The 26,466-nt window shown below is 40.5% G+C and overlaps 1 long non-coding RNA gene across 1 annotated transcript; it reads right to left on the reverse strand.

The window, feature by feature from the left end:
• Positions 1–1,095: 1,095 nt before the first annotated feature.
• On the reverse strand, positions 1,096–26,228 carry LOC138752687 (uncharacterized). Its single transcript, XR_011350841.1, has 3 exons — positions 26,147–26,228; positions 17,538–17,631; positions 1,096–1,454 (listed from the first exon to the last, which is right to left on the reverse strand). It is a non-coding gene; the product is annotated as an uncharacterized lncRNA (long non-coding RNA).
• Positions 26,229–26,466: the final 238 nt, after the last annotated feature.

A 26,466-nucleotide genomic window follows, 5' to 3' on the forward strand; every position in this document is an offset into this window, starting at 1 on the left:
TACATTTAACAAAGATATAGGACGATAAGAAGCTACCTGTAAAGGATCTTTATCTTTTTTTGGTATAACTGTAATTATAGCATTAGAACAAGACTCAGGTAATTGAAAAGTATCATAAAATTGTTGTATTACATTCTTAAATAAAGAAGATATATCAACATAAAAAGTCTTATAAACTCAATAGAAAAACCATCTCCACCAGGCGCTTTTCCATTTGGCATATCTTTTATAGCCATCTCAATTTCACTATCCGTAAAAGGTTTATCTAACTCTTGTCTATCTTCTTGTGGTAAATTAATATTTTTCAAAAAAGAGTCTATTGCATCTTCTTTTATCTCTTTACATTCAGTCAAATAAAGTTTTTTGTAAAAATTACAAAATTCATCATTAATTTCTTTTTGACTAAAAGTAATACTCGATTTATTTCTAATAGCTGGTATAATCCTAGATAACTGTTCTTTTTTTAACTGCCAAGCTAATACTTTATGATCTTTCTCACCCCATTCATAAAATTTATTTTTTGAACGATTCAACAAACATTCAAATCGATATGACTGTAACTTATTATACTTCAACTTTAAATTAGTTATTTGGATCTTTTGGAATTCAGTAGCTTTCTTTTGAAATTCTTTTTCACAGATTGTTATTTTCTTCTCCAAATCCTCAATTTCTCTAACTCTCTCTTTCTTCAGTTTAGATGCATTTGACCTCGTAAAAAAGCTTTCATTGCGTCCCACAAAACAAACTGATCAGAAACAGAGTGAACATTATTAGCAATGAAATCCTCAATTTGTTTTCTCAAATAAACAATAAATTCTGGCTTTTGTAATAACATAGCATTAAATCTCCATCTTAAAGTATGTTGTGTAACTTGAGAACTTTGATATTCCAATAATAACAATGAATGATCCGAAACTAACCTCGCAGATATAACCTTATCTTGTAAATGTGCCAAAATTAAAAAATAATCAAGTCTTGAAAAAGAATTATGTCGAGAAGAATAAAAAGAAAAGTCTTTCTGTGTAGGGTTAAATCTACGCCAAATATCAACTAAATTCAAATCTTTCAACATATTAGCCATATGTATCGCCATCTTAGATTTCTTAATTACCTTTGGATACTTATCCAATAACGGTTCTAATACCATATTTAAATCCCCCCCCAATCATCACATTGGAATTAGCTTGTCCCAATAATAAAGATATTTCTGTAATAAAAGCAGTATCTTCAACATTTGGAGCATAAACATCAATCAAAGTCCAGGCTTCATTAGAAATCATACAATTCAACTTAAGTAGTCTTCCTCCATTTTTCTTCTCATCTTGCAATTGAAACGGTAAATTCTTATGTACCAAAACCGCAACTCCTTTTGCCTTTGAATTAAATGAATAGAAGACTTGTCCAACCCAGTCCCGCTTAAGTTTCAAGTGTTCTTTATCTGTCAAATGAGTTTCCTGTAAAAAGGCCACATCTACTTTAATTTTTTTTTAAATAAGCAAGTACGTACTTTCTTACGCTTTATAGGATTATTCAAACCCTGAACATTAAGAGAAGCAAATTTAAATTTCGACATGTCTTACAACAATTAGGAAAAAAAAACCCAAACTCTTACCCCCTTACCCTCTCTTAATACAATAAAAAAAAGAAGAGAAAAAAAAGGAAAAGAGAGAGAAAAAAAAATGCCAGAGAGACTTAACTTGTGATTGTACCTAATGCACTTCACCTCACCAGACTCTTTATAAAAACAAGGGATGAATGTGGTAAACCACTGTTGGGGCACATCCATTGGCTGGCTTACCTGTGGCTCCACAGCCCCCTCCCCAGATCAGGTCAGTCGACCAGTATGGACCTGCCTCCATTCTATCAGTTTTGCATCACCTCCAGTCTTTTGGAGTTATTGTTGGTGCAGCACCCTCCCCTCTATCTCTTCCTCCAATCACCCCCTAGCTTTTTACTTCCCTCCTTCTTCTCCCATAGACCACAAGGCTAGGAGGACAGCCTTCCAGACTGTAGCATTCTCCCCTTCACCTGCCCGTTCCTTGTCGGTTGTAGCTGGTATTCCTGCTTATGGTAATGCCTCTGACCACCAGGTACTGGTGCAGCTCGTCATTTAAAAAGGAGGGCTCCTATGTCACTATGAATATAACAGGGGAAGCTAAACAGGGTGAAGAGACTGCACAGGGCCTTTACGACTGTGGCAGCTGTCACGTCTGGGCAGGAAATGGCGAACAGAAAACATGAGTCCTCGTCAAAGGGAGAGGGGTCCTTTGAAATTGATACTCATTTGTTCAAATGGACAGGTGGCCATTATCAACTGCATTCTGTCCGACCAACAGAAGTGTGATTTCCACTCCCCACAGACCTGGCAATTTTTGGTCATGACCTGGTCTCAATGGAGTAGGGTAGATCACAAGCCTTGACAATGTGAAAGAATATGGTGATTCCAGGGTAGCAGAGATCATTGTGAAGGCCTTGTAAGTGGGCGATTTGTATGCTGGTACAGGTTCCATGGGATAGAGCATCTGGGGGGCTCTGAGTTTTCTAGGCCGGTACAAGGTATCATAATTGTAGATGGAGAGTTCGATTCTCCATCTCAATATCTTGTCATATTTGATTTTACCTCACTGCTGGTTATTGAATATGAACATATCTATACATTGGTCAGTCAACAAGGTCAATTGTTTGCCAGCCAGGTAGAACCTCCAATGCCATACTGCCTTGACAATGGCTTGGCTCTCCTCCTCGACAGAGGAATGCTGAATTTCAGGGCTCTGGAGGTTGTGGGAAAAGAAAGTGATGAGTCTGCCTGCCTGATTAAGTGTGGCAGTCAGATGCATCCCATTCCAGGATTCATCCACAGTGTGCATCGTAGCCTTGGCAATGTCTGCCTTGATATGGCTAAAGGCTGCACGGGCCTCTGGTGTCAGGGGAATAGAGGTGGATTTAACAAGGGGCTGGCCTTGTCCTCATAGTTGGGGACCCACTGGGAACAAGAAGAGAAAAGGCCCAGGCACCTTGTCAGGGCTTTGAGGCTGTGAGGGGAGGGGAAGTTTAGGATTATGAAGGGTATGGATAGGATAGATGTAGGAAGGTTTTTTGAGCTGGCCGGGGAAACTAAAACGAGAGGACACAGTCTCAAGATTCGGGGGAGTAGATTTAGGACAGAGATGAGGAAAAATAGTTTTTCTCAGAGAGTAGTGAATGTTTGGAATTCTCTAAACAGGGAAGTGGTTGAGGCTGCCTCATTAAACATATTTAAAATTCAGTTAGATAAATTTTTACATGATAGAGGAATTAGGGGATATGGGGAGAAGGCAGGTAGGTGGAGTTAGGTCATAAATTAGATCAGCCATGATCGTATTGAATGGCAGAGCAGGCTCGATGGGCCAATTTTGGCCTACTTCTGTTCCTACTTCCTATGTTGCTATGTAAGTTCCAAAAGTGGGCACATGTGGTCAGGGTCGGAGTCAATGACTCCGTTCTCAATGCCATGGATGGCAAGGCGGGTTGTGCGAAATACACATTTATCCTTATTGTACATGAGGTTGAGGAGTCTGGCGGTCTGTAGGAATCTTTGGAGGTTGGCATCATGATCCTGCAGATCAAGGGTTCAGATGGTGATGTTGTGCAGATATGGGAATGTGGCCTAAAGCTCATACTGGTCTATTACGCAGTCCATCTCCTGCTGGAAGACCGAGACCCCATTGTGGACAACAAAGGGGACCCTCAGGAAATAATAGAGGTGGCCATCCACCTTGAAACCAGTATATTGGCAGTCCTCTGGTCAGATGGGGACCTGGTGGTGTGCCGGATTTAGGTCGATGGTGGAGAATACCTGATATTGCACGATTTGGTTCACCATGTCAGATATACGGTGGAAGGGGTGTGTCCAGCTTTGTGTATCTAATAATGGTCCGATTGTAGTCGATAACCATTCTGCTTTTCTCCCCGTTCCCCACCACCACCACTTGTGCTCTCCAAGGGCTGGTGCTGGGTTCATTGATCCCCTCATTGAGTAGCCATTGCACCTCCGGCCTAATAAAGGCTCTATCCAGGGCACTGTACCATCTACTTTTGGTGGCGAAAGGTTTAAAGTTGGGGGTGAGATTGGCAAACAGCGGAGGAGGGGTGATTTTGAGGGTAGAGTGTCCATCGTCATATGTGCTGGTCGGTTAAGTTGTTGGCTGGAGGTGGTGGGGCGGATGACTAAAGGGTAGTTCCTGGTAGAGCACAGTGGGTGGTTTAAAAACTGCTGGTTACAGATGGTGGGGGGGGGGGGGGTGGAAATGGGGCCCATCGTACTCCACTGTCACACTTATAAGGTGACATTAAAACTCCAGTCCCAGTAGCACAAGAGCCTATAGCTGCGACATCACTAGGAGTTTCAAGTCTTTGTAGTCCATATCCCACACGGTCAGGGTCAGTATGCAGTAACCATGGACAACAACCATATAGGACTTTGAGGCCAAGGAGACCTTCTGGCTTACTGGCTTTACCATGAGAAAGTAGCACTGCACCGTGTTGGGATGGATGAAGCTCTCCGAGCTCCCACAATTAAATAAGCAACTTGTCACGTGGCCATTTACCTGAATATCGATCATTGATCTGATGAGTTGATGTGGACTACCCTAGTTCAACGTGATGGAGGCCAGTGCCAAGTCGTTGCTTGTCAGTACAACAGAGCATTCGTTTGTTCGGCTGGGAGATTGCAGCATCCAAGATGGCAGCCCCCATGGCTCACATGAGGCACTGCTGGATCTTGAAGATGGTGCCCAAGGTGATGGCCCCCACAACTCGCATGGAACACTGCTGAGTTTCAGAGATGGCACCAAAGATGGCGGCCCCCACAACTTGCACATGGTGCACTTGGTTTCTGAGATGGCAGGCCAATATGGCAGACCCCAAAATCCACACGCAGCACTGTGGGTAGAGGTGGTTGGGATCTACACACCTTCGCGTAGTTCCCCTTCTTCCCACAGCTGGACAAAACTGCATTTTTCACTGGGCAGCGTTTCCTCGGGTGCTTTCCCAGGCAGCAGAAGCACTTTGGGTGCTCACTGAGTACAGTAGCTATGGTTGGATTGCTGACGAGATGTGATGGTGGTGGCATATCCCAGTTGGCTGCGCCCAGGGCAACCATGAAGTACCCGCGTTGTTAGCCAAGAAAGCCACCTCCAGTGTGCCTGTCAATTCGACCACCCTCCACAAATTAAGCTCACCTTAATCTAATAGTCTCCGAAGGATATAATTGGGCCTGATGCCTGCAACATAGGCATCTCTAATCAGGTCCTCTGTGTTCTTTGCGGCCATCTGGCCTTGCATTAGCAGGTCCGTCCAAGGGTTCACAGGGCATGGAGATACTCGGCATTTGATTCCCCAGGTCACTATTTTCAGGACACCAGGAGATGTCTTGTGTTGACTTCATTTACCTTTCTCAGGTACTGGCTTTTCAAGATGTCCATCGCCTCCATATAAGTCGCAGTGTTCCTAATTATCAAGTACACCAGGGACCCAACCCGGGATTGCAGTATCTGTAGTTTGTTGTTCCCTGACTGAGCGATGGCTGATGATGCCTGCAAGAATGCCTCAAAGCAACAGAGCCAGAGTTCGAAGTTGGTAGAGGCCTCAGGCAATTGAAGGTCGATTTCTAGCTTCTCTGGCTTCAAGATCTGCTCCATTGTCAATATCTATTGTGAATAAAATTGATGCACCATAAACAACTCAAAGGCTGCAAAACTGACAGGCCTTTATTCACAATAGAATGGAGGCACATCTATGCTGATCGACTGTCCTCAGCTGGGGAGGCTATGGAACAGTGACCTTTATTCAGGAGTCTTTTGGTGGAGCCACAGAAAGTCAGCCAATGGGTGTGCCCAAGCAGATCAATATACAGACAGTGGTTTACTACACAGAGGAAGATGCACTCTGACAGAAAAAAGGAAAAGGTTTGGGGAGGTGAAGGAAGGGAAGTGTAAATGATGGACTGGTTGAGAAGCTGGAGAGAGGAACAAAAAGGATAAGGAAAGGAATGAAGCCAGAGAGATAGGCAAAGCCAACAGGATGGGGATAGGTGAGAAATCGAGGAGGAAGGTTATTGTAAATTGACAGTTGATGCTGATGCCATCTGGTTGTGGACTTCCAAGACAAAATAGAAGGTGCTGTTCATCCAATTTGCAAGTGGCCTCAACTGGCAGTAAAGTAGGCCATAAACAGGTATGTTGCCTGGTTTCTTGGAAATCCTGGGTGTTGCGGTGGATTAAGTGAAAGGGCTCAACAAATCGAACCCCAGTCTGTACCCATAATTTCTGATGTAGAGGAGGCCACACTAGGAGAACTGAATGTCGTAAACAACAACTGCAGATTTCCAGATGAAGTGTTGCCCCAATTAGAAGGACTGTTTGGGGCTCTGAATTGTGAGTGCCTCTGTTAATTTCTTGACATTTCTGCTTCTACCACTGTCGCTGCTTAACTAGCTGAGTTCCTCTAAGAATAAAATAATTCAGCCAACTCCAAGTGGCAGGTACAGAACACTCCTGGGGCCAATGGTAAATGGGAGAGATCAGTGGTGGCAGGCTGTGTGTGGGTATGTGCTGAGGAAGGAGGGTATGTGTGAAGGGGAGACTAGCAGAGAATCGGAAGGATAAAAAAATAGAGAGGGGGAAGATGGAGGGAAGGAAGAGCAGAAGAATTCTGGTGGAAAGAAATAAGCTTTCTTCTCAAAGGTATAAAAGCTTTAGAGCATTGCTATAACACTGTTAATTTCTTTTGTTGGCAACTTTAAATAAAGCTACTCATAAATAACATGTATTTATTACTCCCATTCTATCTTGCCATCTGCTCCACCTCAGGTTCCTTCAGGACCAAGCTCAAGAACCGACATTAATTGTGACGTTTTAAATCCCTTCTTCTTGGAGCACAAATTTAGATTATTTTGACCTTCATGCCAATAAGAAAAATGATGAGATAATCATGTAGCAAGTGATATAGGGACAAGTGCCAGATGCATATGAATATTAATAGCTCTGCTGCAGTTCTCTCATTGATAAAAATGCAGTCTGTTACTGGTGCCATTCTAAGTGATAGCAATGTTGCATAGGAGGTCAGCACTTTTTGAAAGTATATTATGTTAAACCAAATCATTTTTAAATAAGTTCTCAAGAACTGTAACATCCTATATTTTTGCATCATTTATTTGTTCTATATTTGATTATTTTCATTTTGCAACTCCTGGAGACCTGCTTCAAAGTGGGCATTATTTCCAAATTTTGATGAATGGATTTTCAGAAAAGGATAATGCAGAAAATTTGGAAACTATTAATCAGCATTCTTGAAATAAAATAGGCTTTTCATACCACTTCCACTACAAGAAATAAAGGGCCCAAGATAATAATTTTTGGGCTGGTATATCACTGAGGCTCTGTGCAGCTCATATTTATCAAACAACCAAGAATTTATCGAGAATGAGATGCAATTTAAAGAAAGAAAGCAAAAGTTTTAAAACATTAAACTGATTTTTTTCATCAACATGATTATCTTGAAGCTCACATCGAATCCATAGAAAGTAAAAGGCAGTTGATGTTGAAACCTGAGCCCTTCTTCAAGAGTACTGAAAATCTGACAGAAACCTGAATGGAAGCAGGGGAAGGAGAAGGGAGAGGAGCACAAACTCATGGGTAAGAGGCAATACAGGTGGGAGGGTAGAAGAGAAAGAAACTGAAAAGTGATAAGGAGAGAGGTAAGAGGGTTAAGAATTATAGCTCTCTGATAAAGAGAAGGGAAGGGTCAGGGAGTTGGAGGAAGGGAAACAGGGATGAGGAAATAAGGAGAATGGAGGTCGATATCGATGCTGTCTGGTTAGCGCTGCCAAGACAGGATATAAGGTGTCATTCCTCTAATTTGCGGGTCAACTTGACAATTCATAAGGCTATGGAAAGACATGTCAAAATAGCAATGGGGTGTGGAATAGAAGTGATTAGTCACTGGGAGGGCCTTGCTGTTGCAGCAGACAGAGCGAAGGTTCTCAACAAAACAATTTCCCAGATTGCATCCAGTCTCCCCAATGTAGAGGGGGCTGCATTGACAGCACCGGAGACAGAAAATGACTAACAGATTCATGAGTGAAGTGTTGCTTCACTTGGATGGGCTGTTTGGGGTCCCGAATAGTGGAAGGAGGAGATGTAGGTGCTAATGTAGCATTTCTTGAGATCACAGAGATAGGTACAAAGAGGGCCATTAGTGTAAAGGGTTGAGTGGGCAATGGAGTCTTAGAGAGAGATGCCTACAGAAAGCAGAGAGGGAAAGGGATGGGTAGATGGAAATCTAAGTCTGAAAATTGCAGAAATATGGTGGATGTGGAGGGGTGATAGGTGAGGAGAACTCTGGCCTAGTTTCTATTGTATTATAAAAAGAATGAGCAAAAATATAGGCCAAAAAAACTGGTTGTTAAGACACTTTATCAAAGAGGGAAGAGAATTTAATTCTTCATAAACAGGAAAATTGATGAGTAAAATAGCATTTGGCTAAAATGTTGACCTGGTTGACTTATTTAAAATATTTCATATTTCCATTTTTTTAAACTGAAATTGTTCTTTAAGGGAACTTCAGCTATTTTCATGGTAAAAGCAAATTTTTCAAGGAGGGAATCTGCATGCACAGTCCAGCTATGAATTTTCAGCCAGCACTTTAAAACAATGAACCAAATCTCAATGGAGAAGGCTGAGTTTCTGATAGCATTTTAAATGTCAGTAAGTTTAGCACTTAGACACAATCAATGACAATCACAGAACCCTTTCTGACAGGTTTTCTTAACTACTGGAATCCTCACAAAATCCAGTGGTAAAGGCAGTTCCTCCTGACTTTCCGCTGCTCTCACTTAGGGAATTGCCACTTTGATCTGTCCTCATGCAAGATTCAAGGCCTTACTGATTCAATGATGATCAATGGGTGGCAAAAAAGGTAAATTATTTTTGTTCACTTAGTTAACTTTGGTACATCTAATTACATATGCATTTTAATTAACTGTTTAATTATTTAAGGTAATGTTTTTAATTATTCACTTCAAATTTTAATGGGTTTGCAATGAATATCAGAGACGTTTAAATATTATCAAGTATCACCGACCTGAGGGTGGTCCATCACATCTTTCAGGGCAGGACCTCCTCACACCATCAATGGAGACCATGCCATGATAGCAACCATACTGCTGAAGGAGAGGAAGCTTCAAGCCAGCACAGTTGGCCTCCTAGGTACAGACCAATTAAGTACGGGTGTGGTGCAACACCAGGGAGTGATCCTGAGATGGGGATGTGCTTCAGCAGCATCTTTTTCAGAATCAGAATTTATTGTCATGAACAAGTCATAGAGTAAACATTCCTATAAACCACCCTTATAACTGATGCACCATCACTCATAGAATAAGGTTGACAAACCAACAGGCTTTTATTCACTAAAGAACAAAGACACATCTGTACTGCTCTGAGGAGGGGGGCTGTGGAACAATCACCTTTATACAGGAGCCTGTGGGAGGGGCCACAGGTACAGCCAGCCAGCGAGTGTGCCCAACCAGGCAAATACATTCAACAATGGTTTACCACAATAACAATAAATTAAAATACAAAATAGTGCAAGAAAAGTAAGCCAGAATGACTTTGATTCATTGATTATTCAGGAATCTGATGGCAGCAGGGAAGAAGCTGTCCTTGTGCCGATGAGTGCTCATCCTTAGGCTCCTGTACCTTTTTCCCGATATGAGAAAAAGGAAGCAGAGTGACGAGGCCATGTCCCGGGTAGTGGGGGTCTTTGAGGATAGAGGCTGGCTAATAAGACACCACCTCATGTAAATATCCTCGATGGAATGAAGGCTGGAGTTATCTACTCCATTATCAACAATCTGAAAATTGATACCTTCAGGCCTGTGTTAAATAATGTCAGATTGCATTCCCAAAATCTCATCAGCATTTATCCAAGAGCAAGAGCAAAAGGCAGATTTATAAAAAACAGCATTTTTTCATATCTGAGAATATTTATAATTAAAATTATATGGGGAAGTCAAGCTCAAGAACAATGCACAAGAAAAAGAGAAGGAATTTATAAATTCAGCCAAACTTAGGAACCTCTTTGCCACAAAACTCAATATATTGTAAGATGAAAAAAAAGTAATAATCCGAAATGTGATTGCTTCACATACTGCCATTTATTTCAAGAGGAATAGAATACAAGAGGAGGGGTGTGATATTGAGGATTTAAAAGGCACTGGTGAGACCTCATGGGGTATTCTGAGCTGTTTTGGGCTCGTGATTTGAGACGTTGGAGAGGGTTCAGGAGTTCATTAGAATGATTCAGAGAATGAAAGGGTTATATAAGGAATGTTTGACAGCTCTTGGCCCATATTTGTTGGAATTTAGGAGAAAGAGGAAGAATCTCAATAAAATATTTTGAATGTGGACTGAGTAGATGTAGTAAGGTTGTTTCCCATGAAGGGAGAGACTAGGACAAGAGGGCACAACTTCAGTATTGAAGGGTGTCCACTTAGAACAGAGATGTGTAGGAATTTCTTCAGCAAGAGGGTGGTAAATCTGTGGAATTTGTTGCCACAAGTGGTTGTGGAGGCCAGGTCATTGGGTAAATTTAAGGCAGAGATTGATAGGTTTTTGATTAGCCAGGACATTGTGGCCACAAGTGTTGTGGAAGCCAGGTCATTGGGTAAATTTAAGGCAGAGATTGATAGGTTTTTGATTAGCCAGGGGATTTGACATTAAAGAGAGAAGGCTGAGCAGTGGGGCTGAGTGGGAAAATGGATCATCTGATAATTAAAGGCAGGTCAAATTTGATGGGCTGAATAGCTTATTTCTGCTCCAACGTCTTATGGTGTTATGATCTCAAATTAGAAATTAAAAATAGTGCCCAAAAAGAGTATGGTAACTTGCCCAAATCACTACCGATCCGCAAAGATGAAGTGTTTTGAGAGGTTGGTGTTGAAGCATGTCAGCTCCTGTCCAGACAGCAACTTGGATCCATTCTAATTTGCCTACTGCAGCCACAGATCTATGGCAGATGACCTCTCTCTGCCTCTACACAAAACCCTGGAACACCTGGACTGCAAAGATGCATATATCAGGATGCTCTTTATTGACTACAGTTCAGCATTCAATAGCATCCCCTCAAAACTGATCAGTAAACTCCAAGATCTTGGCCTCTATACCCCGCAGTGTAATTGGATCCTGGATTTCCTCATTGTCCAGATCCCAATCAGTGCAGATTGGCAATAACATCTCCTGCACAATCTCTATCAACACCGGCAGACCACATTCATAAGGTTGCATTCTTAGCCCCCAACTCTACTCGTATACAGCCAAGACTGTGTGCTCCATATGATGACAGCACCATGTACAAATTTGCTGATGATCCACCCTAATGAGCTTTATGAAAAGGCTGATGGGTCATTTACAGAAGGGATTTTGAAAACATGGCTGAATGATGTACTAACAACAACCTCTCACTCAATGTCACTAAGACTAAGGACGTGAGTGTTGACTTTAGGAAAGGAAAACCAAGCATGTACGATCCAGTGATTATTGAGGCATCAGAGGTGGAGAAAGTGAGAAAATTTAAATTCGTAGGAGTCACTATCTCAGAGAATCTTTCATGAACCCATCCTACCAATGTCATTATGAAGAAAGCATGGTATCAACTCTACTTCTACAGAAATTTGCAGAGGTTCAGTGTGACATTGGAAACCTTGGAAAACCTTCTGCAGATGTGTAGTAGAAAGTGTGCTGACTGGCTACATCATGGCCTGATATAGAGGCAACAAGACTTCTGAGCAGAAAGCCCTGCAAAAGGTAGTGGACAGAGCCAAGTATATCACAGGCAAAACTCTCCCCACCCTCAAGGAAATCTATATGGAATGCTGCCTTAGGTGAGCACAGCAATCATAAAGGATCCACACCAGCCAGGACATGCTCTGTTCTCATTGCGGCCATTAGGAAAGAGGTATAGATTCCACAAGATTCACACCACCAGGTTCAGGAACAATTGCTACCCCTCAACCATCAAACTCCTAATCAACAGTCTCAATCAGGGACTCATTTAATGACTGTTACTTTGCACATTATTTATAACAGAATAAACACATCACTGTCCCACACAAAATAATTTGATCAGTCTGAGTTCACTGTACAATCATGTGCTATCCTTGAGGCAAAGAACCACTACCTAACATTCTAACCAAGTTAGTGATGCATGTAGAAAAACATTGTATCCCTGGTGCTTCCAAATTAAAATGACTCCATGACTCCAAATATTCCCTTCATCATGCAAGTTATGAGGCTTTCGATGAAGTCACACACAAGAAGTTGGTCAACAGGTTAGAGCACACAGAATCAAGAGTGACATGCCTAAACAGATCTTTCTCACGTTGGCAGCCAAGATTGGCAGAGAACCATGGCGCGCAGATGCATAAAATTTACAGCAGTGATTTGGTTGAGGCATCCTTGTGGAAGTGTTGCGGAGAATGTAAATGGGTTTCATGGTTTACAGACAAGACCAGTCAGTGGGCAGCAACATGGGTAATGGAACATTATATGTACATTTCTGTTGGCAATCATTTTGATGATATAAAACTAAAGCAAAATATTTGCTAATTTTAGGAGATTAGTAATGTTGATAATGTTGTTCAAAGTGACCTAAGCGTGCTTGTATGCAAGTCATTGAGAGCCTACAGCCACATTTGGAGGGCAAACAGTATGCTCTGCAGGGTTCAATCTTCTGGTCCTAATGCAGACGGTTTCCTACAGGCATTAAACAGCCTATTAAGGATGCTGACTGCTTATAAATTAAAATCCTGAAACCGCAGAGGTCTATACCCAAAATGGCAGCACCTATGTTCGGCAGCAGCCACGAGGGGGCTGCAGAAAATTGGGGGAGCCACCGACTACTGCAGGGCACCAGAAATGGGTAGAACACCACCTCCCCCCGCCATTGAGAAGGAGAAGCAGAGGAGATGACCCTACAAGGGGATGACCATGGCAGTGGACCAGCGAGAGGGTCAGCAGCTGAAGGGCCCACTCAGGCTACGCGCGACTTGTGGTCAGGCACTCGCATGAGTTGTGGGTTGCTGGAGACTGGCTCAAAGGAACCAGATATTGGAACAGGGATTCAAGAGCACGCTGAGGGCAACAAGGGCTACAAGATTTTGGCACTGAAGGCTTCCTGATCGTATTGAAGATTTGGATCTGGAGCTCATGTTGCAGAGGTCTGTGCAGGGGCAGAGGCTGCAAGAGTGCTGGAGGCTAATTCATGGACACTCAATGATTCTGAAGGGACTCTCTTTTGCTTTTCTTACTGTAAGAGGCACCAGGTAACATAAATTGGGACTTTGCCTTATAACAGGCAGAAGGCAATTTTGTGTAATCTATGTTCTGTACTATTACATGACAATAAGGAATCCTGCTCTTCATAACAAGATGGTTTGATTACCAAAGAAACTTGGAAATATTGTAGATGTCTTGAGTCTTGATGAAACTACACATTAAGTGGCGATCTTCTCCAGATGTAGTCTCACTTAAGGAAAAGAGGTTCTTGACAGAGAAGGAAGACATTCATTAGACTGGTACCAAAGAAGGCAATTTTGCCATAAGTGGAGAGAAAAGCATAGACAGGGTCAGTATTCGCCTAATTTTGGAGGAATCAAAGATCTCATAGAAACTCACAAAATTGTTGAAGGGGTTGACAGATTGAATGCAAGGAGTATGTTTTCCTTGACTGAGGAGACTAATGAACTCTAGGCCTGCTGCATGAAAGTCTGAAACCTACCAATCCTTCTGCAAACATTAATTTAAACTATCAAACATTGAATAAACTAAAAGTTCAAAATAAAAACAGAATATGCTGGAAATGATCAGCGGGTCAGGCAGCATCAATGGGGAGAGAAACAGTGGACGTTTTTGGTCAAGGACACTTCAGCAAAACTGGACAAATGAAAAGATGTGTATTTTATGTTTCAGAAAGAGAAGAGAGAGAACATAAGGAACACCTGAGATAATGTGCAGAAGAAATTTGTCGAGGGAGGTCCAACTGTATAAAATATCCACAGTGCTAAATGTTTAGAAATATTTGTTATGTCAGTTGAATAGGATGTTAACAATCAATCTCTTGCATTTTTCTCCCAGGTGGATAGAAACTAAGTTAATGGAAGCCTTTCTTATCTTGGCTTAAAGAATAAATCTGATAATTAATTGCCACTACTCAAGCATCAAAGAGCAATCTCTGTGGGTAGTCTTGTTTTCCTTAAAAGAGATGATCAATGAACAGTTGTGCATTTCAATCATGTAAAACTAGCCAATTTATACAGTTATATGCCAGAACCCCTAAGGATTAAACATCATAATTAATTAGATAAGTTAATATTTCAGCAACATGGAAAATGATTAGGAGTGTCTGAAACATTTTATACATGAAGCTTAAAGATTTGTATTAATGGCAGAGATAGCATGAGCGAAGTCGTAACTTATTTTAATGTTTGAATTGTTTAGATTATTTCCCAAAGGCCACTATTAATTTTCACGGAGGCTTTCTAATCTGGTAAATTGCCCTTTACACAATGAGGGCAACAAATAATTGGGCTACATCATTTGTATCAAAATACAGAGAGTAATGAATTATCTGCCCAAGAAAGCAGTACAGGTTACCTTATTAAATATATTCAAGACACAGCTAATTTTTTTACAGAGTAGGAGACTTAAGGGTTAATTGGAAAAGGCAGGTAGGTAGAGCTGAGTCGATGGCCAGATCAGCGATGGTCTTATTAAATGGCGGACAGGCTGGTCAGGCCAGATGGCCTACTCCTGCTCCTATATTTCCTGTGTTCTTATATTGCATCACCAATTACATCTGCCAAATCTATTGAATTCTTTCTTCTTCTTTGGCTTGGCTTCACGGACGAAGATTTATGGAGGGGTAATGTCCAGGTCAGCTGCAGGCTTGTTTGTGGCTGACAAGTCCGATGCGGGACAGGCAGAGACGGTTGCAGCGGTTGCAAGGGAAAATTGGTTGGTTGGGGTTGGGTGTTGGGTTTTTCCTCCTTTGCCTTTTGTCAGTGAGGTGGGCTCTGCGGTCTTCTTCAAAGGAAGTTGCTGCCCGCCGAACTGTGAGGCGCCAAGATGCACGGTTTGAGGCGATATCAGCCCAATGGCGGTGGTCAATGTGGCAGGCACCAAGAGATTTCTTTAGGCAGTCCTTGTACCTCTTCTTTGGTGCACCTCTGTCACGGTGGCCAGTGGAGAGCTCGCCATATAACACAATCTTGGGAAGGCGATGGTCCTCCATTCTGGAGATGGGACCTACCCAGCACAGTTGGATCTTCAGCAGCGTGGATTCGATGCTGTCGGCCTCTGCCATCTCGAGTACTTCGATGTTGGAGATGAAGTCGCTCCAATGAATTACAGTACAAATAAAAGTGCAACTTTTCTGAGGGAACTAATAGAATATTTTTCTCATATTGGTTTCATGTATTGGGTACTTAATCAGCATAAGAAGCAGTAAAACTTACCGAAGTTCAAAAGCAAAATAGCATATTGGGAAATTTGTTAAAAAATGGCCAATGGGTTGGGTAGTACCCGTGAAAAGACTTACAGTTTCATGTTAATGACTTTTCATCAGAATAGAATTTAACCAAAAATTTACCTGACCTCTCGTATATAAACCTAAAAGTACACACGAGTAGAGATCCTCAAGTATTAGCTTGGACCTAAATACAACTTTTAATATATTCAGCACTTTAACAATTTCATATTAACAATTTGGAAACATTTAAAAGTGTGCTACAAATGCTGTTTGACCCTTGATGTTTCATAATATTTGTTATGTTTATACTTGTCATTTTTATGAACTGCTCCACACAAAAAAGATTTCTCTTTTTCACATTTGATTGCATAAGTAACACAGAAAATCATTTTAGAATGAGCATTTTATGATGACTATCTGGAAAAAACATATGACTGAGAGCATTAGATACATATCATCAATTCTTTTACATTCAAATTAGTTTTGGCAAATTGATTTCTAAGTTATTCTGAAGGAATAACCACTTCTTTAAGTGGTTATTGACTTGTGATCACCAATGATTAGTGACCTACAATTCAATGGTGAGTGAACCATATTGTTTAATGCTAAAGCTTAACCCAGGGATGTTCTATTAGTTTGATAATAATGATCAACCTAATACATCAAATGGCAATGATAATGTTTTAAAAGTTGAAACTAAAAGGGTTTTATGGTGAACAAAAGAGGTTCATATATGAATAAAGAATCAAATGCTATTATCTATGAAGAGATTGCAAATAGGTTCTTCACATACTATTGCAGCTTCATTGGTTCAAAATTTATTTTTAGTTAATAAAATTGTAACGCGCGTCAAAAGAACCAAAGACTTGTTGATCCAAACCAAGGGTTTTATTAACTAAAAGACTGGAGCCTATCACAAGTAGGTCGACCAGTCCAGAATGACCTGGTCTGGCTAGGAACAATCCTTTAAGACCTGCCAGTTGGTGTGGCTACACTCTCAGCCAATCACAGTCATCCTACACTACCATCTGTACATATGTGCATATACACATTGGTGATAGAATCTGTACTATCACAGACTGAATGGCATAGTTCTGCTTCTATAGCTTATGGACATATACAGGATTGGTTGCATTATCTTTTACACTGCTTGAAATTGCCTGTCCAAAATATTTCTAATCAGATGTTCACCCATTACCTTTTTCATTTTATTGAAATCTCCCTCCAATCAAACACAAAGGGCATCCTTTATACCATGATTATGTAAATAGAAGTAGGTCCTGGACTAATTCTAATTCACCAACAATTTAAGCCTCACTGTCAATTTTGGACCATCTAAAACATTGCTTTCAGAATGCTAACCTGGATTAAATCCCATAAACCCATCAGCCATGTGTACTGACCTTCAATGGAAATCCATTCAGCAATTTATCATCTTTCCCAGAATGGACTGTTCAAGATCAAGTTTACTTTGATAGGTACCAAAGTACAGTGAGAACATACATTTGGTGAGAAACTGAGGTCAATTTCCACCAAGAATCCAAAATGTTGTAATAAGTATGAAATCACATTACTCCCTCCAGGTATTTCATATTTTTCACATATAATATTTCCTAACAACACAGAAGGCCATTTGACTTCAAGTCTGTGATGACTGTCATGATCAAACATTTCTATCCTATTCCCTCACTTTTTTCTCTCTGCCACGCTCATTAACTCCACAAACCTCTTACCGGTAATTTACGCTATTCATTATCCTAACAACTCTCAAGATCATTCCTGATGATATGAAAACACACAAGAAACTGCAGATGCTGAAATCTCAAGCCAAGCACAATGCACTGGAGGAACTCAGTAGGTCAAGCAGCATCATGGGAAAAAAAGAATTATCAGTGCCTCAGCCAAAGTACCAGGAATAGCTAATGCATTTTGTTAATCAAAGTGTCGATATTAAAATAGGCAAATTTCATTGGTACCTTCAATAGATATGTGCTGTAAGATCTGTTGCTTTTCCAAACATGGCGTCCAAAGTTGCTTGAGCAGTTTTTTTTTCCTCACATAGGTTTCTCTCTGGAGGGAAAAATGTAATAAGAAAATAAGTAATTACCAAGATCTTCCTTAACAGTCTCAGCCAGAAGGACCATCGATCAAACATGCAAACAGGAATTTGATCTGATGTTTAGAAGACACAGCAGGGCAATTAATATGGAAATGCAAATGACATCTCCCAGAATTTAATCAGACATCAGCAATCGATGCAGAAAGTAAGCTCCTCCTTGAAAACAAATCCACATGGAGATATTTTGAGGACAAATGTGTGAGTCACAAACATCCCATTGGGTTGAAAATAAATTCAGTGTTTTAATTTCAATCACAATTCTAGTAGTATTTCTGGTGGGGTTTAACTTCCCAAAAATTGACTGGGGAACTGATGGTACAAAGGACTTATAGTGGGTGAAAATGTTAAGTGTGTCCAAGGGAGCTTCCTTAAATAAGAGAGGGTGCAACACTGGGAATAAGATAGAACAAGAGACTGATGTGACAGGTGACAGTGGGGGAGCACTTGGGATACAGTGACCATAACTCCAGTAAGTTGTAAATAGTTCAGGTAAAGGATGGGACTGGTCCACAAATTAAAATCCTAATTTGGGGCAAGGGTGATTATCAAGCAAGTGGGCAGGAACTTGTAGAAGTTTATGGGGAGTGAATGTTTGCAAGTAAGGGGCAGCTGGAAAGTGGAATGTTTTAATGATGAATTACCAAGAGTTCAGAAACTGCATGTTCCTGTTAGGGATGGGGTGGTGGGGGGGTCGGGGGGGGGGGAGTTCAGTGCTAATAAGTTTCTGGAATCCTGGTTGATGATATTGAGTAATATTCAGGAAGGAAAAGCCAGAGGTGTTTAATCCAGTGATCAGAGATGGAGAGGGTGAGCAAATCTAAGTTCTTGGGAGTCACTATTTTCAGAGGATCTTTCCTGGACCCAACACACTAATGACATCATGAAGAAAGCACATCAGCGCTTCTACTTCCTTAGCAGTTTGCAGAGGTTTTGTATGACTTCAGAAACCCTGACAAATTTCAGCAGATGTGTGGTGGAAAGTGTGTTGACTGGCTGCATCATGGTTTGGAATGGGGACACCCATACCCCTGAGCATAAAGCCCTGCAAAAGTTAGTGGATACACCCCAGGACATCAGAAGCAAAACCCTCCCCACTATCAAGAACATCTACAGGGAATGCTGCTGTTGGAGAGCTGCAGCAATCATCAAGGATTCACACCACCTAGCAATGCTCTGTTCTCACTGGTGCCATCAGGAAAGAGGTATAGATGCCACAAGACTTGCTCCACCAGGTTCAGGAACTGCTGCTACTCTTCCACTATCAGACTCCTCAATACCAAACTCAATCAGAGACTCATTTAAGGACTCTTACTTGTGCACTTTATTGATTTTTGTTATTCTCTCTGTATTGCACAGTTTGTTTACATTTGTTTTCTGTTTACAGTTGTTTATTTGTTCACATCTACCGTATATACTGTGCACAGTTTTTGTTTTGGACTACCAATAAGTTGTAATTCTGCCTCACTGCAGAATTTCATGCATGTACTCACAAAATAAATCAAAAAATTACTTCTGAACATGCGTAATAATAGCTCTAATGAAGTACATGATAAGACATTAATTATAGCTTAATTATTTCTACTTCATAATTACATTTAATAAATATGGGAATAAAAAGGCTTTACAAATACCTTCGTTACCAAAAATGCCATTATCTTGGAATTTAATTTTTAAATCTCTACTATTGAAGACCAATCACACGGGTATAAATGCAAACTTCCATATTTGTTATGAATTCCAAGGAATGCAAATATTTTTTTGTGATGTTTCACTCTAACATTATTGATGTGTGTCTTTTGCTTTACAAAGCTAATTTCCAGTCTCCATTCCATTTTCCACATGCTACACTCCAGGAATACTATATATACACTATTTTCACTTTTAGGATGTCAATCCCTTTATCACAATTTCTCTCCACTCATCTATCATGCAATAACATTTGAATTAAGGTACATACTTTCCATAAATCTGTTCAGGGAACTATCCCTAGATCTGGTACTATATGCTCAAAGTTCATCTCTGCTGATTTGCTCTTGCATCACACTGATACATCTTATGGGAACGTGAATCAGGTACGTGGTGCATGGGGATGTCAGGTGTGCAGTGCATTGTGGGGAGAGTTTCAGAGTGGTGCTATGTTTGAATAAATAAAGACATGCTTACAGCTCCTCTCCAGTGATGCTATTTCCAAAGGGGACGAGGAAAAACTCCAGATAACGGGATCAATAGAATTTCGGAAAAAGGACATCGGAGGTGAAAATGGAGTGGAAATAAAGGAACGATGTCAGGCTACCGTGAGACAGAAGCACATGCTCGGTAGCAGGAAGAAAGGAAAAGGGAAGAAACTTGAGAGGAGGATGAATAAAAGTGAGAATAAATTCTGGATTTACTTGTAACTGAATAATATGTAGTTAAAATAATTAGATGACGAATTGGAAAATATAAAGAAATGGTATGACTATGTGGATAGGTTCAATATGTACTGCATTTCCCATGATGTGAGGGATACTGAAACCTGCAAGAAAAAAAAATAGACACTGTTTTTAAGTGAGGTGGGGAGCAGAACATGCGGACTGATCAAGGCCCAATTGACACCAGCAAAACCAAATACCAAGTCTTATGAAGAGTTATGTGACCTGATTGGAGAGCATCTGTCCCCAAAACCAGTGAGGATCACGGAAAGAGACAAATTCTACACCCTAAAGCAAAAGACACGCAAAATGGTGAGCCAATATTTGGCATAAGTTGCCGGAGTTATTTAGTTTTGGAAATATTTTGGAAGAGGCCCTGAGAGACATGTTGGTAATTGGTTTGGCTGACCACTGTGTCCAGCAACAATTGTTAACTTCAGAAAGCATCCAGCCCAGACAGTGCATCTGGCTGCATCCTCAAATCCTGCATGGACCAACTAGCTGGAATTTTTTTTGCCGATAACCTCTTGCTGCTACCTTCTGAGGTCCCACCTACTTCAAAAGGACATCTAACATACCAAGAAGAACAAGATTAATCTTAGTTTCCAGCTCTGAGTACACAGCACCCAACAAGATAACCTGTCTCAATAACTATCGACTGGTGGCACTTAGTTCTACTGTGATGAGGTGCATTGAGAACTTGGTTATGGGGTAAATCCACCTGTTTGAGGAAGGACCTCGACCCACTTCCATTCACCCATCATCACAACAGGTCAACAATTGATGCCATCCTTCTGGCCCTCCACTCTTCACTAGATCACCTGGACATCAGGCTGTAGTTCATTGATTACAATTTGGTGTTCGACACTATCATACCCTCTGCAAATGGATCCCTGACTTCAGTTAGTATGAATCAGCAACATCACTTTCTTCTCACTAACCATAAATATGGAGGCACCTCAAGGCTACATTCTCAGTCCTCTACTTTGTTCCCTACTCACTCATGATCATTTAACTAAGTTTGGCTCCAATAAAATCTGTAAATTTACTGACGACTCCATTTTTTTTGCTGAAAAATTGAAAATGGGATATAGGATGATGATTGAGAATCAGGTTGGGTGGTGCCAGATTGACAATATTGCTTTCAAGGTCAACAAACTGAGGAGCTTATTGTGGATTTCAAATTGATGGGATGTTAGTGTCAAGTTCCTGGGAGTCCACTTTCAGAGGATCTCTTTTGGAGCCTGCAATCAAGGCAGCTGTGTAGAAAGCACACCAATGCTTCTACTTTCTGAAGGGATTTAGCATGTCATCAAATACTCCAGCACTCTGCTACAGGGGAACTGTGGAAAGTATACTAACTGGTGGAAATGGCCTGGTTTGGGAATTCAAGAACCCAGGAATGTAGAAGCCTGCAGAAAATGGCAAACATCATCAAGCCCTTCACAGGTACCAGCCTTCAATCTATGAAGACATCTATGTGAGGCATTGCCTCTAGCAGAGAGTGAAAATCATAAAGGCCCCCATCCTCCTGGTCACAACTTCAGCCTAAAGTCCAGCACCTAAGAACAGTTATTTTCATAATGGCTATGAGACACTTGAACCTTCCCTTACTTCTCTAATCAAAAATTATTTTGGGGACCACAAGAAGACCTTTCTGCCCTATTGAAGTATACAATTTATTGAACTTTTTTTCTTGCACTCACTGTAACATATATCTATTGATCTATCTTTTATATTTAATATCTTTTCATTCTGGAGTAATTTAATGGATACTATTGTAGCTGTTTTTGCTTAACAGAAATACCTATTTGGCTGCAGCAAATATGAATTTTGGTGCCTTGTACAATTGTATTTGCATGTATGACAATAAACTCATTATCATGAACTAAGACTCAGCTGTTTGCACATTATATATATATATATATATATATATATCTCTACTCCCTGCAAATTTTATATTTATGTAAATATGCTCTGTGGTCCTTGAGAAATGCTATCTCACCTTTACCATGAGAGAATGGTATGAGCGATAAACAAAGGTGACTTAACATGACTAGAAGCCTTTTAAACATTATTATATTTGCTTGTACCAAAGATCTTGCTCTTCACATCTACCTTAAACTCTCCCTCTCCCTCATGTCCTCTAATGCGTAGCATTTCTATCCTGGGAGAAAGATTCTGTCTGCCCTATCTATACTCTTCATAATTTTAGAAATTTCAATCATGTCTTTCCTGATTGTCTGACACTCCAGAGAAAGCTACCCAAGTTTGCCCAACCTCTCCCCTTTGCTCATACCTTATAATCTAGCCAGCACCCTGTTAAACCTCTTCTGTGCCCTTTCCAAAGCCTTTACATCTTTCCTGTAATGAGGTGACAGTATTCCAAATGCGGTCCAAATAAGGTTTTATAGAGTTGCAACATGACTTCCTTACTTTTATACTTGATGCCCCACCCAATGAAGGTATGTATACAATATTTAAATACACATAATTGCTGGAGAAAATCAGCAGGTTCCTCAAAATCCATTGAAGGCAAAAATTTATTATGTAACCAACATTTTGAGCCTGAATCATTTGTCAAGGTATGAACAAGAAACAGACAGACCCTGGAAAAAAAGAGGTATGGGAAGATGGAAGAAGGGGCAGAGAGAGGAGCATAAGCCAAAAGCCAAGAGAGAAAGGGCTGAAAATTGATTGGGAGATGATGTGCTGCTCTGTGAATGTAGAGCTGGAAGAAAAGAAAGAGAGGGAAAGAAAGTGAGAGAGAGAGAGAGAGAGACAGAATCAGAGAACGTGTGTGTCAAGGGGAGGGAAGCTTAAGGAAAGAAGACATAAGGATAGGGAAGGAGAGAGATGGAGAGGATGGAAATGGAAACTGGAGAAGAATGTTTTCCAGTCAGAGAGTGCTCAGACAGAATGTAAGGTGGTGCAGGTGGTCTCAGTTGGGCAGACCAGGCAGCACTGACATCAACTCCAGTTTCTGTTGACTGTCGTCCCCCACCCTCCCCTACCACCTCTCTAAATCTGATCCTACGTCTTATTTCATCCTGCTTATCCTGCTGTTCTCTCTCTCTCTCTTTCCAGCTCTGTATTCACAGATCTACTCATACCCCTGATCAATTCTCAGCTCTTTTCTTTCTTGCCACCTTATCCACAGTATATCCACCTCTGGTTTCATGGCTTTTGGCCTTTGCTCCTCCCCCTGTGCCTCTCCCCCTCCCCTCCCTTACCTTGCTTTTTTTATTCAGGTGCCTGCCTGCTTTTACTTATACTTTGATGAAAGTCTCAGGACCAAAGCTTGGGTATATATCTTTGTTTCTTATGAATGCTGAGTTTCTCATACAATTTTGTGTATATACTACAATCAAAAGTTGAAAGTTAAGGGGGTGGTCACTTAAAATCAAGCAGCAAAGAAAATTTCTTCTTGTGGAAGTTGGTGAATCTCTGAAATTCTCTAACTTGGAGGGCATGGTGATAGTTAACTGGAGGCATTTAAAATTTTTTTTTAATGATCAAGGAATTGAAGACCATGTAAAACTGGCATTGAGGAGGATTTGAGGCGTGGGTTAGATCAGCCATGACCACGTGTAGCAAGCTTGAGGAACCAATGAGCTTCTGCCACTCTGCTCCTCTTTTCTTGTGAAGTGATCTTTCTCTATTAACCGAAGAGATAATAGATTTACGTTAATTGGTAGGAGTATTGCAGAAAAATTGTTATGCAACCGGTAGCAGGGTTCTGGAATTCACTGCCTAAATGGGTCCTGAATTCTCATCATGTTTAAAATTACCAGATAACTGCTGGGAGAAACATAAAATGCAGTGCTGTTTATTCGGAGCTGGAAAATAAGATTAATCTAAAGTCCATGAGCATCAAGAGCTAAGCGGCCAACTTCTGTGCTGTAAATCTCTGTGATTCAATGATCATGTATTCAAGGACCAATTCTCACAAAGTCACCAGTAGGTGCTCTCATAGAACAAGTAGTCATTCCACCCAGAGCTGTTGTTGCTCACTTTTGTTCAGCGAACCACCCAAAATGGCCACTCCAAATTATGATTGGCAACACCTGGGGGGGGGGAGGGTTTATTTCAGTGCTGGTGGTTTTGTAGTTGATATTTGGGAAGAATTTCTCCCTAAAGTTGCATGAGAATGCTTGTTTACACATGAACGTTGCATTTCACATTATTGCAGAGCCAGCCACCCGGGAGTGAATTTGGGGCTGTCTGTAAGGAAGTTTGTATGTTCTTTCCATGACCTGTGTGGGCTTTCTCCAGGTTCTCAGATTTTCTCTCACCCTTCACAAGCATACGGAGTTGGGAGGTCAATTGGGTGTAAATGGCAGCACGGGATTCATGGGCCAGAAGGGGCTTCTACAGTGCGGTATTGTTGATAAGAAAATCATGCAGAACAACATCCTATTTATGGGAGCTACTGAGAGATATAAAGGAAGGAAGAAATCAGAATGAGGCAAATATAAATATAAAGCCAAAGAGCAAAGACAAGGAAGGAAAAGTTTTGGAGAGGTGCTAAGGAGATTTACCAGGACGTTATCTGGATTAGAGAATGTGTCTTATGAGGCAATGTTAACAGAGCTGTGGCTTTACTCTTTGAAGCAAAGATGGATGGAAGGTGACTTATTGAGGTCTATATGAGAGGCAGAGACAGGGTGGACAGCCAACAGCATTTCCTTAGGCTGATTATATTAAGTATGAGACGACACTTGCATAAGATGAGGGGAGGAAAGTTTAAGGGAGATGTCAGGGGTATTATTTTTTAAACGCAGAGTTGTGGATGCCTGCAATACATCACCAGGTGTGATGGTGGAAGCTGGTCCAATAGGGACATTTAATTGACTCTTAAATAGGTATATTCATGCAAGAAAAATAGAGGGTTATAGATGTGAAGTTGATGAGGTTAAGATTGTTGAGTAGGTTGAGATAGGTCGGCAAAACATTAGGGCTGGTACTGGGCGGTATTCTCCTATAATCCTGTAACCAAGTAAATTATTCCAAAATGTATGTATAATTATTTTAAATTATATCTTTATAAATGTATGCAATTATTATGTGTTGTGTATTGTGTGTGTATGTATGTTCAATGTGGTCTAGAATATTGCAGTTTCGTCTCGTTGTATATGTGCAGTCAGATGATAATAAAAAAGAACTTGAACTTGAAAATGCTGACCTGAGGATAAATAAAGGATCACTGGTGATACAGCAAGCTGTTGAGTGACAGAATTTGAATTGTGCTTCTCCTTTTACAATCAAAGTAGAGATCAGGCTTATTTGTTTAGCCCGAGTAGAAACTGAGAGGCTGTAATTTTGCATTATCATGAAACAATAGTGTAGATGAAGGCTTCAAGGTTTATGAAAGAGCTATGAATGCTGTGAGAGCTGTTGAGTTCCTCCAGCATTTCTATGTTTTTATCCATGTCCTTTCCCCATTTGTCATTTTATCCCCTTTTCAAGAATTCACTCAATTCCTTTGGAAATTCATTAATGAAACCACTTCCATTAACCCGCGAGACCAATGCACTCCAAATTAAAGCAATTAGATGCAGAAAAAAATTCCTTGAGCTTCCTTGGGTGTGTTTTACCTATTAAATATGAATGTAAGCACTGGGACTTTCCACACCAGGACATCATGTATAATTTACCACAAAGGAAGGCATCGGAGGGTTATTAATTGCTGACAATACAAATTCAGCACAAAAAAGAATTACACCAATTTTTGCAGCAATTTAGAAGCTAAGAAAATAGGTTAATAAAGTAATTCAGGTTAATTGAATGCCTTTACCATCTGCAGATTTAGATTGGACTTGGTTTTTGACTAGATGTCATTCCAAGGTTTCAGACATCCTTGAACATACAGAGAAAATTATTATCTAGTTAATTAGCTCATTGGATTTAATGCAGTGCAATATGAGAACACACAATAACAATGAAATGTTGATTAATGAATCCAACCTACAATTACTTTTTGTAAGTTTACATTAAATTTACAAACTTTGAACTAATCTGAGCCAGGTTCTTCCACTGGCATTTATGGTCCTACCTGATACTGGTATCGTTTGTAGCAGCAAGTAGCATCTTGTGATTGTGTGTCTTCATTATAGACAAGATAAAGGAATTTGTTCCACTTCATTTCCTCATGAAATATGACAAACATAGCTTGGTGCTTGGGTTACAGGAAATATTTTTTTTTAAACCAATTGAAAATTCATGAATATTACATACATATAAAAATGTTAAGGTCAGTTTCTTTTCAGTCATACAGCCCAAATGTTCAAAGCCAATTATGTGTAGATGTCTGTGAAACATTAGTCTTCAGATGTTGTGATTGTAGTAAAAACAAAGTGCTGGAAGAACTCAGTA

This window comes from Narcine bancroftii, chromosome 1 (genome assembly GCF_036971445.1).
Source record: "Narcine bancroftii isolate sNarBan1 chromosome 1, sNarBan1.hap1, whole genome shotgun sequence".
In the NCBI taxonomy this organism is placed as follows: Eukaryota; Metazoa; Chordata; class Chondrichthyes; order Torpediniformes; family Narcinidae; genus Narcine; species Narcine bancroftii.